Below are 18,197 nucleotides of genomic sequence, written 5' to 3'. Positions count from 1 at the left end.
ACGTAACGAGCATCGTCAGGTGTACAGTATATAGGCAGCACAGGACATGACCATCAGCTATAATATTTATAGAACATACAAGATAGAGCTATAGGCTATTCCCTGTGTGTCTTATTTCTTATATGAAGAATAGATAATACTGGTTTACAATAAATTATGGTGCAATCTTGTCTTGCAGCTGAAGTCACAGAACTATTGAGATTATTTCATTGGTGCAGGTTCATAATGCTCATTATAGATTTGTTATATTAAAAGTGTCTTGATGCAGACTACATGAAAATGGTGGGTTTTTTTCAAAATGATATTTTAATACAATTAGTTACTTAGTTGAGTAGTTTTGGTTGGCTGCAGTTAAAAGAAAAGAAAATATTTAATTGTGTATTTCATAAAGTGAGATTCATTGAAGGCATATTTTGCTACGTATATTCGGTCTGTGGGAGTGAGTGCTTTTAAGTTCCTGCCTAGACAGCATCTGTTCTCTATCCTCAAGACCTATTGTTTTCTCTCAGGAGGCTTAAAGACTGCCCACTGCTTACCATTGGTTGACTTCATTGTCACTCTCATTTGCTTGCGTCTTATTGGTCAGTTGCTGTAGTCTTCCTTCCCCTTTGTATGTTTGCCCCTTCCCAGGAGCATGGATGCATTACTTGTTTCCTTCCACTGCTCACTTTTGTAGGTACTACTTTTTTCTTCGTGTTTGAGTACTCTCCCAGAATCTCTCGTTTTCAGGTGGCTCCCTCATGTACCTCTCTCTCCCCCTCTGCTGCATATCTTCTTGAATGTGTCTGTTGTTTCTGGTTCTCAACCACCATGCCTCCCTCCATTATTGCTTGCCTCACCTGTCCTCCCTCCTTCCGTTTTTGCTTGACCACTACCATCACAAAAAAGTGTTCTGATGCAAACACCGCTAACGTGTCATAGCATTTGATTTTGCCTGCACACTCTCCCTACATTTTTGTTTGACCCCAAACATCCTCACATTGTTGCTTGCCCCAGCCCTGCCTCATTCTGTGTTATTGCTTGCCAATCCTTCCAACCCACCCGCTCTTTTTCTGTTGTTGCTTGCCCTCCCCCCACCTGCCACAACAAATAAAATCACAATGACCCGGATACTGCTAGCTTTCTGAAGCAGTTGCCTTAATGGTTGTGTTAACCATGAGCCCTCATTGCAATTAAAATGTTCATGTTTAGTATACCTTCCATGAATAGATGCTGTTTAAATAATGTCAAGGTTGTCAAAGTTGTCAAGGTCTATGGTGAAGGTTAGGAGACTGTTTTGGAATTGTCATTATCTTAAATGCACTGCCATTCTAGGAGGTTTTTAAACTGGAGGGAAATGAAGACGACTGAAGCTAGGTCTACCTTTGGATGAAAGCCATAATGCAAGGAAATAATTTGTAGGTAAGATATTAGCCCTGTTTTGAACCCACTGTTTTTCGAGTAATTAAAGCAGCTATCCATGTATTACAGAAACATGCAAGCATGCATGTGTCTGTGTTTGTTATACACTGTAAGTTAAAATTGTTGATTGTGAGGAGGGGTCTTGACTCAAGAGAGGTGAAGGGTCGAGTGGATCATAATGCCCTTCTCTTTCCTCAATAATGGCAGTAATAGCATGTAACTTTCAGAGGATCTTCATGTATGGTTTATATATGTGCAGTTTTTTTCATGTGTAGTGTTTATGAAAAACATTTTACCCAGATCACAAGTGTTTACATAAGTGTATTGAGATTAGATCTCATTAAAGAGGCCTTGTGAAAACTGGCCTCGTTGTTTTCCTGTATGACGTGACAGAGATGTGTTATCTGAAGTGCAGGAAGAAATGCTTTTGTAAGGTAGTGATGCTGTACTATAGTGATAACGCAGAGCCTGGCCTCTGCAATGTTGTAATACATTTTGTGCATATGTTTTTATTAGTGCTCCTGCTTCATATAACATGTTTGATTGAACATCATTTGCTTTCACTCGTAAGTTATTCATGTATGTATTAATTGAATTCAATACATACACCACAAAATGAGTGAGTTTACTATGTACAATTTTGCACAGATCAGCGTATGATCCTTTTTACATGCATGTATTCCCAGTTAAGATGTTCCTACAACTTCATATGTAGCCTCTAGCATGTTTATATCCTAAATTCCTCTGTAGAGAACTGATATTGAATGGCATTTGCATTGTAGCATCAGCTGCATGTTACTTTGTTTGTTTGTCAAGGAATAACATAATTTCAAAGGATAAACGGTGGCTTACATGAAATGCATCTCCAACCTGACCATGCTGGCGAGAAGTCCAAAGTGCATGTGACACTAAGCAACTGAGAGGCCTGCAGTCCACATCGCTTGGTTTTTCTACATGCTCAATTTTTGGCATGTTGCTGTCTCACAACTAACTCCTCCCCTTCACAGAAAGAATTACCTAAAAATTGAAAGATTGTTTCTCTCTGTAGATGCAAGATGTCGTCAGGGAGTATTCCAAAACATGCCACGCCTCTCTGTTCTTAGCTTTCTGCAGATTTGTCAAGAAATTCAATAATGATATTACAGGTCAAGCTCTGACCAGCCTGGTACTGGAGCAAGACTCAATCAAGATCTCACGGAAAGGGACTTACTTGGTAGAAGACGTTTGTTTCTGAATAAGATTGTTATCTTCGATAATGTGATCAGAAATACCCCTTGATGCACTCAGTAACGTTTGCTATATCTCCTGAAGATCAATGAATTGCAGCCTCTCTTTTAAGAAACTTTCTATGTAGTGATAGTTAATCACTTTTAGTGGTTTTTAAACTCCTGTGCATGTGCTTCAATAACATGAAAGCAAATTTCCCTTTCTTTAATTTTTAGAGATCCATCGCTTTAAAAAGTGGGGATAAAATATGTACAAAAATATGTAAAAAGGAAGTAGCTTAGTAAGTCACAAAAAATGTAATCTAAATTGAAATTAACTCAATATAAAGTCAGTCCAAATTCTTATTCCATTTATGAAACTTCTTCTTTCAGGTCCAGCCAATGCACAAAAATTGCTTGGGAAACCAAGTAAGTATTATTCCAAATTTGGCTTCAAGTAGTGATCATTCAAACACCGAGATTCTTCTCATAGATTTCAATGTAATGCTGGAGCCAAGGCATGACATTTCAAAGAAAACGCGTTCTTTACAAACTCCAACAGCAGCCCAGCCAACGAATTTCGTCCTTAACAGGGACTTCATCAGGGATTAGAAAAATGATTGTTCTTCTCTTCTTTAGTGACGCTTTTCTGGATAGAGATATCCCATAAAAATGCAGGCATAGAGTGACTGGTTCCCCAGTGGGATCTTCTACATCAAGTAGAATGGCGCCAAATCCTCTCTACATGAATTGTTTTCGTCAACGATAAGGATCCGTCTAGATGGGATTTGACATCACTAAAAGAGAGAAGGACAATAATTGTTCTAATCCCTCATGATGCCCCTGTTAGGAACTTAATGCTTTCAATCGGCTGCTGTTGGATTTTGTATAGAAAAAATAATGCTTTCTTTGAAATATCATGCCTTGGCTCCTGCATTACATTGAAATCAATGAGAAGAATCTCGTGATTGCCAAATTTGGAATAATACTTATTTGGCTTCCCAAGCAATTTTGTTGCATTGGCTGGACCTGAAAGAAGAAGTTTCACGATTGGAATAAGAATTTGGACTGACATTGTAAAGAGTTAATTTAAATGTAGGTGATTATTTTTAGGGAGCCTTCCTAAGCACTCCAATTTTATGTATATTTGTTCATTTAAATTTATAGTTTCTGAGCAGTAGGACCATTAGAAGGTTGAGTGTGATTATATTTATACTATGGAAATAACACCTGTGCAACCAGGTAGAGCTCTTGTCAGATGTTTTTGATAAGCGTGCCTGTTCTAGTACCATGGAGGAGAGATTCAGGCAAGCGCTGAAAGCCTAATAACTCACCAGAAACAAATGTAAACACAAACTTACTGTTTTAATTGTTACTTTTTTTAAACTGGGATCTTTTGGAGATGACAAGAGGAAACTGTGGCTCTCATTATGGAAAGTCTTCATTTGCACTGAAAAGTGGTCCACGTGCTGGCATTGCTTATTCTGTCTGTTGTGCGTGATAGTAATACTTGTTGTGTGCATTAAAGAACGCCCATTTTATATTAACTAATTATGGGTAATTTCTTATTGCACTGACAGGCGTCTCTGTTGTTTTTGTTGTACGTGGTATAATACCAATAAAAGAAACAATATTATGAATAACAATAATAATAATGCTATTAATAACAACAATAATACTAGTGATAGTTATCATTATCAACACATTTCATATTAGTGATATTATTATTGCTATTATTGATCAATAATGACGTTAATAATAGATAATGATAATAATCGGTTGTTGTTATTATCATGTTGTTGTTGTTGCTGTCTTGTTTATTATCATTCTATGCCATATCATGTAACTTGTGTCTCTTTTATTTTTACATTTGAAATGAGACCTTGTGTTAAATGTTTCTACCTCCCCCTTTCTCACTTGCTACTGATGTTGCTCAGGCTACGTCTTTAATTAATCTGAAGGACGTCTGAGTGTCTTGCAGTCACGATAGGGCTGGCTTGCCTTCTGCTCTGCTCAATAAAATCTGCCAGAGCGTTCTTGGCTCTACTTTTAAGGCACTCGACCTAGCCGCGTGCAGGCAACAGTAGGATGGGGCATTTAAAAATACGGAGCAGGAACGGCGCCCCTCCACCCTGTTGTTCAGCAATACTTAGTCCACACCTTGGGCAAAGCGCATTCATTTGACGTCACATTCGCTATACAGAATCATGGCGCGACCTCTGTCTGCTTTTAATACCGGAATGCGGTTACAATGGCAAAAGGACTGCAAGGTGGAGTGATCACTTCCGGTCTCCGTGAGCTACCCATCATTAAACTTCGAAGACAATACCATTGATTATTTTATGTGCAAATGCAAACATGAAAACATGCAGCTGTCTCCAGGGCACTCCCGGAATGTCCTTCAAAGGTCTATTTTATGGGAACGCAGCCCCTACCCCCTTTCTTTACAACAGCTGTCTTTAATTTTACACATGGTCGCACTTCCTGCAATACAGGATCTGTTAATTTGAGCTCAGTAGCCCTTCCTTAGGAGTTTTATAGCAGGCTAAACTCGCCAATATTTACACGTTCGAGGCACTAAACGCACCCCCGCCTCAGCTCTGTCATTTGGATGGTCCCTTTGTCTGGGGCGGTCACATCTGGCCCTCTCATTCAAGGCTTTTGTGTGCAGAGGGGGCATCAGCTTCCGGACACTTGTCACAAGACAAAATACCTGTGGAGCTAGGCCTTTCATGTTGTTTCTTTTACAAATGACTTTAAAACTGCCCTTCTCACCAGATTAATCGAGGTAGGGATGAAAGGGGCGCGGAAATTAGCACGACATCCACTGTGTGGCACATTTTTTAACAAAGGTTAACCAACTGCGTAAAGCACAGCACAGCTTCAAACATGGTTTCAGAAATGGCGTCGCCCTGATCTTTGAAACACCTGCACTCATTTCGGCGAGGCGGATGTATTCACTTGTGTTCATTTACACCCCGGTTACATTTTAAGGGATAACTGTAAAGTTGAACTGCCGTAGCCATCTTGATTTATATTTTATTTACATTCCTCGCTTGCTTATGAAATGTATGCGTGCGTGTCACAGACCACACATGGAGTTCTAGTTTCGACCCCGGGTTTATTCACGATTTTATTTAATTGTTCAAATAATAACATCGGATAGTTTGCATTTTCGAAAATCGATCCATCGAATGAAAATACCCAGGTTTGTCAAATACTCGTAAATAACGATTTTTTCGAAATTAATCCTTTAGCAGGGGGAGGGTCGCTAATGGAAAAGTGACCAATTCCCCATTTGTTGTTTACCAACTGTGCGTGCATAACCCACACTACGGAAAAGTTACATTGTTATACACATTTTATTAAAAACATCCTTCTGTCCACCAATTCATATTTTATTAGAAAGATGACAATTCTGTTTCTTTGTCTTATTTGTTTCACGAAGGTTGTTTATTAATGAAGGATGTTATATGACAAGTTAGAATTTCGCAGCTTTCCTTTCTTACCCCTTGCCCAGTGCAGCTCGTGTTTCACTGCCACACATTCATTAATTATAGGGCTTGCAGACAGGAGGAAGTCATACGTTATTAAACAGTAGGGTGCACAGATGTCTTAAAGTACCGGAATATAGACTTTGCTTCAAAAGTCAATGCATTAATGGCACTTTTAAATTGCAAATAGAAATGAAGGTATTGACATGGGTCGGTTGGGCTGCTTGCATAGGGATACCTTCGATCACGGGGATGAAGACAATTTTCCGATTTATTTTGAGTTTATTTGCTTCTGATGTTAAAAAGAATATAGCAAACGCATCCAAATAGAAAACAATTACTTAAGAAAATCGTGTCCCCTTACCAGTGTTCGTGAAAGCAAAGTAGGCGTTTGCCAAAGTCAAAGAGGACCGTGTTTTGTGTCACTTGTGGAATTTCTGTAAAATGTACTAAAGCGAGAATTTGACTTGTTCATGAATAAATCTCAACTGGTAGATAAAGCGGGCAATCCCTAGTATTTGGAGAGGCATTCTTAGATTTTTAAAGGTTCATAACTTCATATATTTTATTCTCTAGGTACTATTACAAACATGTCTTAACTTTTTTTATATTTTATAATGTATAAATGTTTTTATGCTGTGCACGAAAGGATTATTGTTAACAAAAAATGTGAATAAATAAAATCTAATGGGTACTATGGCCTCATGAGCAGGGTGGCTTATATTACTTAATTGCTACATTTAAGAAGCTACTTTTGCAAGACGTTCAAACAATTCCACCTCAAAGGGCATTGGTTTTAAATTCCAGTAGCAGTTTGTTAAGGTCTGTGTTTCCCAATGTAATAATAACTTAAATGCATATTGAAGATAGAGTAGACTTGGATAGGGAAATCCGTAACTGAGGTCTCTGCTTCTAATTTGCAAAATGCCGGAGTAGGTAGAATCATATATAGCACTTCAGACCTTTTTGTAGGTGTTAAGCACTTTAGATAGGCAAAGTACCTATTACCCAATGAAATGGGAACTCCGTTTATTGACCAGAGGAGATAAAATGTTAAATGAACATCGACCAGGGATCAAACTCTACTTTCAGATTAAGGGCCAACTCTTCCAATGACTTTGCTTCAACTTCTTGCTTGATATCCTGAGTGGCTCATATTTACTCAAAGTTCAATACTTTTTACTGCATCGCCTATATTATGTTTCAAGGTTCTTGTATAGGATTTCCAAAGATTAATTACGTAAGTGTTCCAGATGCTAAACTGGAGTAGGCGATTCATAACATATGCTCTGTAGTGACACAGAGAGACACATCCCAATCTTCACCTGGCCTTGCAGGGCTGCTGCTGTGAACTAATCCAAGGAACTTTGCTACCCAATTATTACAGTCTTCTATTCCTTGGTGGCCTGTATCTTGATAGAAAAGAACTGGGAGGCAGACAATTATGTGAGCAAAATTGGTTGAGAATATGACATCTTTAAGGTTCCAGAAGGTGGATGTTTTCATCCAAGGGCCCAGCGTTTTTAAATTTGCATGTGCTTTTGCTTATGAGAGATATTGTATACAACAAGGGGCTTGCAGCCTGCCCATTTATTACCATTTATTTTCTTGATTGTCACTTTCATTTTCTGCCTTCTAATTGGCCAGTACGTTGCAGCTTCACTTCCTCTTCTTTCAGTTGGAGCATTGACGAAGTACGAATTGCTTCAGCTTGATTGCTGTCCCCCCACTGATCACTCAGTGATTGAGGTACTATTTTTATTTTTTCTTCTTCCATTGTTGTCTTTTTCCGTGTTGCTTTTCCCTTCCCTTCCCCATTTTCCACATTGCTTCTTCCCCTCCTACCCCCCTTGTACATGTTGCTTCTTCCCCTCCTTCCCCACCATCCCACTGCCCGTGTTACCCATACCCCGACCGTCATAAGAAAAAAAAGCTCTATGATGCAGCCTCCGCAGGCTGCATAATAGTGATTTTTTTGTCTTGCTGCCCTTTCCCTCCCTCTCATTGTCAGTGTTGCCCGTTCCTTACCACCCTCCCTTCCATTGTGCGTTTTGCCCACCTGCCATAAGAAGAACAAGTGCTATGCTGTAGCTTATGCTAGAAGCATCACAGCGCTTCTTTAAATAATGTATAGAGATGCAGCACAGTGGCCGGCTGCTGTTGAACATGCTTAAAAGACATTGGCAAAGCCAGTAGCTCTTGCATTGGTGAGACCTATTGGCTTTGCCAATGCTTCTTTTTTTAAGGTTAGGCGTTGAGGCAGCTTTAGCTGTCTCATCAGTCTTGTGTAAGAAAACAAAGTAACAAACAATACATACCTATATACATACTTCATCCACTGGTCTCTTCGATTTTCATTCACATTTTGCATCTGTCCACCAAAGATACAGGATTGGGCAATGGGCCAGCCCACTTTAGCCACTGGCTTTCTTTGTCTGTAGTTGATTTAATGTTACTTTATCACACGTGGACAGTCACCTAAAAAGTGTGCTTCAGTGTCAGGACTTGTGGGTCATTGGTTTAGTTTGCGAATGTTGTTTTCTCTCCTATCTTTTTAAAAATGATTCTGTACTTCTTATGTGTTTAAACTATGTCTTCAGGATACATTACTTCAAAGCTAATGCTACCTTCTCTTTGCACTAATAAGAATTGTAATATTCTCTACATTAAAGTGTAAAGGACTTCAATACCCGTGCCAAATAGGTCTGCCTTTTGGAAGCATCAGTACTTTATTTTTTATTAAACCAGATAAAAAGAATACATCAGCTTTGTCATGGTTATTTCAATCAATCAATCAATCATTTGTAAAGCGCATTACATACCCGCGAGGGTCTCAAGGCGCTGAGGGGCTCTACTGATTGAACAGCCAGGTCTTGAGTATCCTCCTGAAGGTCAGCAGGTCTTGGGTCTGTCATAGGCTCAGTGGGAGGGTGTTCCATGTCTTGGCGGCGAGGTGAGAGAAGGATCTCCCACCAGTGGTTTTTCTTCGGATGCGCGGGACGGTGGCGAGTGAGGGGTCGGCGGAGCGTAGCTGGCGTTTGGGGATGTAGAAGGAGAGCCGTCTGTTGAGGTAGGCTGGGCCGGTCTCGTGGAGTGCCTTGTGTGTGTGGGTGAGGAGCTTGAAGGATATCCTCTTGTTGACGGGGAGCCAGTGCAGGTTTCTAAGTGGGGGGTGATGAGGACGTGGCATGGTATGTCGAGGATCAGTCGTGCCTAGGCGTTTTGGATGCGTTGTAGTCATTTGATGAGCTTGGTCGGGGCTCCAGCGTAGAGGGCGTTTCCGTAGTCGAGTCTGCTGCTTACAAGGGCCTGAGTGACTGTCTTTCTTATATCTGTCGGAATCCATCTGTAGATCTTGCGGAGCATGCGAAGGGTGTTGTAGCAGGAGGAGGATACGGTGTTGAGTTGCTTGGTTATTGAAGCGTTGACTCGAGGATGATTCCCAGGTTGCGTGCGTGGTCGGTGGGTGTCAGGGCTGCCCCCAGTGCTGTCGCCCACCAGGAGTCGTCCCAGGCTGAAGGGTTGGAGCCGAGGATGAGGACCTCTGTCGTGTCCGAGTTCAGCTTCAGACGGCTGGTCTTCATCCAGTTGGCGACGGCCTAAAATTCCTTCGTGGAGGTTGGCTTTGGCGGTGATGGGGTCCTTGGTGAGGGAGAGCGTGGGTGTAGGAGATTATGTTGAGGTCGTGCTGTCGGTAAGCTTTAAACGAAAAGCTTACCCGGATATTTCTATGAAATAGCAGAATACATATATAAAATAAGCCAGTAGGATTTACAAAGAAGTAAAAATGTATTTTCAATTTATCAATCAGACCTTCATTGCGCATAATACCTTAATGGCATCAACATAACAGTTATATTATAAAATGTGCTTAAATTACAGAATCACAAAATCAAATACAACCCTTTTCATAATTATATTTTCAACAGTGCATCAAATCCTAAGTATATCGAGAAAGTGCAGATGTGCATAAGTGCAAATATTGGATATGTAGTACATAAAGTGCAAAGATTGGGAATTTAGCAGCTATCCATTCTATACAATTATATCTTAGAGAGTGCGTATGTACTCTTTAAAGAGAAAAAATATTTGTTGTTCAGCAGAGAGTCCTAACATATAGTTCTAGATTTTTGTCATAAATTGCCAAGAAGCGGCAAATCTTTTAAGGCCCTGACCCTGCTAGCACATGCTTTCTCAAACTTTTGAATTAGGATCATTTTATTATACCATTCCTGATAAGTTGGAACTCTATTAGTCCTCCAGTTCTAAAGGATCAAGGAGCAAGCAACTAAAGATGTAATAGTTATAAATACATCAGCATCTTTACTCAAAAGTTGGCTTTGCCTTTGGGTGCTTAACCCAAAGAGTGCCACACCTATATCACGTTCTATCTGCATATGTAGTCCCCTGCTTAAGGCAGCAAATACTTGTTCCCAAAACACCTTTATCCCAGGGCTGGTAAAAAAGATATAGAGCCAATCTCCACTCCCAAACTGCTTACATTAGAAACAGCGATCTTCCACCTCTGGATACATCTTTGTAAGTATGCCATACACCGAGCGAAAAAAGATATTCTTTTGTTGTTTGCAGCTCTTAAGGCTGAGTTCCCTATTTTTGAGATCATCTGCCATTCTGCTTCTGAAAAAGTACACTGGCTTGTCAAGGAAATCTTCTCTAAAAATGTTTTCATCAAGAGACATTACATTTGAATCCTTAGTAACCTATACCAATTTCCTATCCTCCTCATTATTGTCTTAAAAAGAATCGTTGTTGTTGGTGAAGAGATGGAGCTCATTGGTATATTACTTTTTGTTTATAAAGTACGAGATCACCACATCTTCCATGGATATTCTGCCAGGAAATAATACTTCTTCCTACCATAAAAGGTCCTAATTTTTTTAAATTGTTCATATACCAATGCCTTTGTATGCCTTTTAGGGATTTGCAAACCCAAGTCCTGACATTCGTCTAGCTGCAGATGACTATAGTCTGCAAAGTGTACCTTTATGGCATAAAATATTTGAAGTCTGGTAGAGTATTCCTGAAGAACCTTATATCTTGTCTTTTTTGGGAGCTTAGCAGTCTTTAAAACAGCCGGTAACTGGGACCCCTCCTCCTGCAACATCTTTAAAAAAAATATATATCCTGTGTTCCTACAGCATCCCAGATCCGCACTGTTCCATCTAAAAGGGCTGCTTCCTAATAAAATATACACCCTGGCCTATATCCAATTGAAGTATTAGAAATTTAACTCTTGGAGCCTTTTTATTCCAACGCCTAAAAAGGGTGCCCAATTTCTTAAAATATGTCCTATTGATTTTGATCGGGATATTTGAAAAAAGAAAAATCAACGAAGGAAAGATAGACATCATGATCAATGCTACACGTCCTATCATTGTAAGAAGGAGAAATGTCTATCCTTGATTTTTCTCGGGATATTTGAAAAAAGAAAAATCAACGAAGGAAAGATAGACATCATGATCAATGCTACACGTCCTATCATTGTAAGAAGGAGAAATGTCTATCCTTGATTTTTCTCAACATAGATTCCTAATTCAATCTATAAAGTTCTTCATATTGGTTAGTTACTCTTACCCCTTGATAGTGAATTGGTTGGTTACTACATGCCTGTTGCTGAAGATTTAAAAGGAATATACTAAGCAAGGCATTAAATACAAACATTTATGTTTTGCTGTGATTGATTTTATATCCCCCTATTGCTTGAAAACGATCAAATTCTGCCAATAATTCTTAAGATTTTGCCTTTCTGCCCTAAGATAATACTATATCATCCGCAAATAGCTTTAGTTTAGAAATTCTCAAAATTGGTGGCTCCACACCCCTATTGTCCCTAATACTAATAGCTAACAGTTAAGTAATAAAGGTACACAACCCTGGTGAAAGGGGGCATCCTTGCTGCATCCCCCTATTTATTTTAGCAATTCCTGCTAAGTTGAGTTTATAAGGACCTTTGCCTGTGTTCCATGGTATACTCTGCGAAGCATGTTAGTAGACTGCGAGGGGAAGCCGAACTTCATAAGGGAAAAAAAGAGCCTTTTCGGCATCTACCATCATTATGGTTTTAATAGCCATATTCAAAGTCCTGTCTAACCCATGTATCAAACACACTTGGGTCCCATTGGCAAGTTTTCCTCATTGCAAACAATGTGGGCTGAAGTTGGGGGTGGGTGGTCTGACCTCAGCACCACCCCCTCACATCTCAGAGTTTAAACTCCTCAGCTTAAACTGTCGGTCCTTGGTCAAGCATCAACTGAAGTCTTCAACCTGTTGCATGAGGAATCCCCAGATGGTCTGTTTTAACAGAAAGATGTCTGACCCCGAACTCCGTATCCGAGCCATTGCTGGCTCTGCCCCAAGGCTACGCTATGAAGCAGTTAAATAGAGTCAGTAACAGGGGGGGGGGCATTGCGGTAATTTTTAAGGAATCTTACTCCTGCTGTTTCACCAGGGAGAATATTGTGAAGTGTGAAACTGCCCTTTTTAAAATCACCCTCAATGGTAACCTCACAATTTCTGGCTTGTTAATCTACCGACCCCCGGTCCATTTTAAGCTTTTAGGGAAGCGTTGGTTAACCTGGTAATCATATTGGCTAGTACATCTGCCAATTTTAACATCCTGGGGGACCTTAACCTTCATTTGGAAGACTTCACATTAAGGAGATCGCTAACGTTTTAGCAGACCTAGAAGCATGCCAGCTGTTGCAATGCATTCCAAGTTCCACGTATCTAACAAGGCATTTGTTAGACCCAGTATTATCTAACTTACCCTCATTAAAGGTCCTTCCCTCTCTCCTTATGGCCTGATTGGACTATTTCCTTATTTCTTTGTTATTATGCTGGCAAGGCCAGCCACAGCAGTCCCGCCCTCATCCTACTGTGAAACACCCATGGCATGAACTAGATGCAGACCATTTTAGAGACCTTTTGCTAGCACAAAAGCCCCAGCTGCCCCCAACATAGAGGCAGCGAATGATCTCTATCAAGCCTGGCTTACACATGCCTTTGATAGCTGTATCCCTGCTAAGCTTACCTACAGGAAAAAAACACAGACCAACCCTTTGTTTAATGAGTCCCAGATCCTTGCGAGAAAAATCTGTAAGCAGATAGAATGTGCCTGGAAACTCTCCTATGATCCAGATGCAAAAAGAAAGTATCACACATCTATTAAAGGTTATCATAAGTGAATATGGAAGTCCAGGGCTGATTATTTTGCTTTTAAAATCCTAAATAGCAGTAACCTCTCAAAAACCATCTTCTCCCTTCTAAATGACTTGAAGAAGCCCAACTCGGGAGCTGAACCTTCCATCACTTCAAACACCCAGTGTGACGAGTTGGCAACCTATTTCATTGACAAGGTAGAGAATAATTATAAAAACTTTTCAACAACAAGTGGTAATGCGAATGGTAAGGAATGGTCGAGGGGCAACTTGAATGGTAAGGAAGGGATGAGCCCCTTGGCTCCCCCTTCATTCCCTTTACTATCCCAGACAGAGGTAGAGACCCTCTGCAATTAAATTAAATCTGGTTTCCCTATTGACCCTATGAAATGAGACCAACTTTGTAAATTTCCGAAACATCTTTTTCCGGTCTGCGGTGAGCTGATGAACCTATCACTGGCTACGGCGACAGTACCTGTCACATGGAAGCTTGCCAAAGTTGCTCTGCTGCTGAAGAAACCTTCCCTGGATGTATCCAAACCAGAATATTATCGTCCCATCTCTCGGCTAAAGCCACTGAATGGTATGTTAACTCCGCCCTAACAAAATTTACAGACTCCTCACAAAATGGTTTTAGATCACACCATTGCACCAAATCCTCCTTGTTGGCGGCCAAGGAACATAGACAGAGCTCGTTAGATGAAGGAAATTCCGTAGCCTTAATCCTTCTCGCATCAGCACTGGGTTTGACACGGTATCTCATGAGATTCTATTGCCACGTCTACAGGAGATAGGACTACGTGCCTGGATCACATCATTTTTGGATGCAGATAATTTCAGGTTATTGCACCCCCTTACTGTTCTCGGTAATGCGCAGCCCATCATGGATTTCCACAGGGATAGATGCTGAGTCCCATGCTTTTTAATATCTACATACCACCCCTTGCAGTGGTGGCAAAAAGCAGAGGACTGTCATTAGTAACTTTTGCTGATGATATTCAGCTGGTTATCTCCTTCTCCAACAAATCTAACAATAACTTAATCAAATTCCAGGATGATGTGCTGGCTGTAGCGGAATAGATGTCTGCCAGTTGTCTACAGCTTAATGTCAGCAAGTCCGAAAGTTTTTTGTTAGGCAAAGACACGCCATTATGGACAGACCAGTGGTGGCCAAACGTGCTGTGGTCCCCACCCTCACCTAAGGAGGTGGAAAAAACCTGGGCGTATGGGTTGACACCGCCTTGTCCTTCAAAGCCCAAACAAAAGCGGTTGCATGAGTTTGTTTTGGGCTTATACGTGGACTCAAGCCTCTTTTAGGGTTTTTCGACCCACAAAGAAGCCAGATCATAATGCAATCTACGATCCTCTCCAGATTAGACTATTGCAATTCCTTGCATCTTGGCCCAAACAAAACTGAGATACAGCGCTTTCAGAGGGTACAAAATGCAGCAGTGCACACTCTCTTTGCGCTCCCTAAATCTTGCTCAGTATCGAAACTCATCACCAAATTAGACTGGCTGCCGGTGGACAAGAGAATTAATTTCAAGACCCTTTGTATTGCCCACCAAACTTCATCCACCAAGCGTCCCCTATTTTAACTAATCTTCTCTTGCCTTATACACCATGCCGCATGCTGTGCTCCGTGGATTTGCATTTAGCATGCGTCTCTCGAGTCCAAAGAGCAAGAACGGGGGGACGTTCTTTCGGGGAGCTGGCATTAGTCCTCTGGAACTCCCTACCTGTGGCCATCAGGAGTATCCAGAATCATGCGGCTTTCAGAAGGTCCATAAAAACCGCGTTCTTTCCTGTCTAGTCATTGCCTCTTGTTTTCTCCACCTTGCAATGGTATTTCTCGGTTTAGCGCTGGGACGCCCGTTGCTGGGGCAGCTACGCACTTTATGAATCTAGTAACATAACTGCGGAGGTCTGATTAATATAAAAATATTTAAGTGCTTGTATTAAAAAAGTTTTGTTCGATGACATCATTCTGTTGGCAATAAATTCTGTTTGGTCCATATGGATTAGGTTCTAAGCTATTTGCGACACACGACCAACCCATAATCTTATTAAGATTTTATAGTCGGCATTTAATAAGCTTATCAGTCTGTATGCATTGACATCTCTCGGGTTCTTGCCTTTCTTGTCAAAACTGACTATAGTTGATTCTTTAAAATCAGATGGAATCCCTCCCCCTTTATTTATTGCGTTAAAAAACTCGACCAAAAAGGGTGTTAGCTCCTTAATAAAGATTTTGTAAAATTCTACTGGAAAACCATTGTTGCTGGAAGCTTTGCCACTTGACATTGTGCAGAGGGCAAGTTTAATTTCTGCTGCTGTTATGTCTGTATCTAATTCTTCAATTTGTGTAGTTGTTAGTTGTGGGAGATTTAGATAGTGAAAATAAGAGGATATAGACTCCTTCGAGACTGTATATTTTGCCGCATATAAATTGTTATAATGCTGTAAAAAGATTTTGGCTATCCTATCCTTCTCCCAGACCACAGCACCTGTCTGTGGTTCTGCAAATTTCCTAATTGTTGCGGTTTCCTGTTTACTTCTAGTTGAATGAGCAAGAAACGTCCCTATCAACTGACTTTCCTCATAGACCCGGTGCTGATATAGCTGTGAACTTTGGATTTTCTCTAAAATAAAAACTCTCTTAGCTCGAGCTTTGCTTTATTTGCCTGATAATATTTTGAGACCACAGCCGTCCATTACTCAACTGTAATAAGTTGTCGTCTTTGGATTGTATTTGAGCTATACCTACCTGCCGCTTTTTAAATTGTGCAGCTGTAAAGGCTATTATTTGTCCACGAATTGTGGTTTCGAAGGGTTCCGAGACAGAGAAAAAAGGTGCAGTGCCTATGTTGGTCTGGAAAAAGTTTTCCATAAATAGCTCATATCTGATAACCATTGCGGATTAGAAAGAAGAGAACAGTCAATCTGCTACCTGGGCCTTTCTCTTATGCTGGTTTTAACTTCCAGGTCAACACTAACCAAGGAATAGTAAGAAATGGCATTAGCCTTTATTTCGGAACACAGACAATTAAGCGAGCGAGAAATTTAAAACAAATCTATACGCGCAGCAGATTTGCATAGCAGGTGTACGGTGAAGATTTGGTATTGCCCCTACGCCAAGGATCGACCAGGTGATACTCCTTCTTCAGTAAATCAATTACTTTCTTTGTATAGGGCTTTAATTGCTTCTTTGTTTTGTTTGAGGTATCTTGGGCCAAATCCTGTATGACATTAAAATCGCCTCCTATAATTATCACAAAGTAACTGAATCAAACAGAGGGACATGGCAGATGTTCGTAGAAGTTTTTTTTTCCTTTTTCTTTTTAGGGGTGGGCAGTCTATCGGGTGCAATACCATGGCACCCCAAAAGGGTAGGTACCTTCTTGAGAGGGCTATTGTGGGCTATTCCTCTCTCAATTGGGGATATCCAGGTGGGTTCTGTAGGGGGGCACGTTGTAGGAGGTTTGGGATGGTTTCTTCACAAAAAATACTAGTTAGCAGAATGCACAAAAGAAATGTGAGAGTTCCTTTAATATTCTTTGGGAAAAAATAACATTTTTATAAAAGTGATGGCGTTTAAAATTACAATATTATCTTGCAATATCAATGCCATATCCAACAAAATATGGAGGGCTAATTAGGTGGTTAATATCTTTTTCTCCACAGGTTGTAATGTTGCAAGAAACTCACTTGAAATCCAACACGCCAAAACTTTTTATTCCAAATATTATCATGCAGCCTATTTTGCTTCAGCCGGACTTGCAGTGAGGGAGGTAGCAATATATTTGGGGAAGGGGATAGAGTGGGAGGACACACAAGTTAGTCGTGATCTCAATGGCTGATGGATCTTGGTAACAACCTGAAACTATGCCAAGACGATCAACTTAGTGAGTTATTATGCCCCGGGAACTGATGATTCCAAAGCAATCCTCCGCGAGCTGGCCAGCTGGCCATGGGAGCAGTAGGACACCAGTACTTTTCTATTAATGCTTTTGAAATGTGAAAGTGTTTTTTAAATGTAAAAATGTTATTCCAAGCATATGATCAGATGTTATAAATGGCAGCATGTTTTCTTTTTCATATTTTCTATTACATATGGTCGCAATAAAAATACATTTATCATCACAGATCTTGCCAAGGCGAAAACCAGTGGCTTTCCCAGTGTGTTGCTTTCTGTGTTACTCTATAAAATTGAAATATTAAATGTTTAATAAGACTGAAGTTACAAACAATTAACATAATGGAATCACCCCACCTCAGAAAGAAAGAAGGTGGGCCCCACAAAATAACACACACACCACTACCCAGCAAGATGCACTGGAAGGTCTCATCTCTCTAACAATGAGCTACAACTATTAACACAATGGTAGAAGACCTGTAAATGGAAATTATGATTGCTAAATTCCTAGTGTACAAATATCACAGTGGTATTTACTGCCAACTTCCTATTTCCACATGATGGTGATATGTTTCATACAGTGCATTACTGTGTAATTTATTTCATGTTTTTGTTCTTTTTACAGGTTATAAAAGATACCAAATGGATATGTTTTTTGGGATGCTTAATTTTAGCATGAACTGTGGCTGAATATCAATTAGACACAGGGATTACATATAAATAATGTGTGAGTGAAGTAGGTATCAAGCGTGTTCCTGAAGAGAAAGCCAAGGGGATGGCTTTCGAAACATGTTGACCAAGTAGGAGGCAACTCATAACAGTATAACCCCTATGTCGCCCCAATTTTTTATGTTTCCAGCTAGGGAAGCGAATAACGTTTATTTTGTCCACTAGCTAGGTAACTTTTAAATTTGCAACACTATCTTTCCTGACCCTACCACTTCTACATTTGCACTACACATAGTTTATTCACTTAAATCAAGTGCTCCCGCATCTTCGTAGG

The sequence above is a fragment of the Lissotriton helveticus genome, chromosome 12 (assembly GCF_964261635.1).
Source record: "Lissotriton helveticus chromosome 12, aLisHel1.1, whole genome shotgun sequence".
Taxonomy (NCBI): domain Eukaryota; kingdom Metazoa; phylum Chordata; class Amphibia; order Caudata; family Salamandridae; genus Lissotriton; species Lissotriton helveticus.
Note: the sequence above shows the minus strand (reverse complement) of the source record.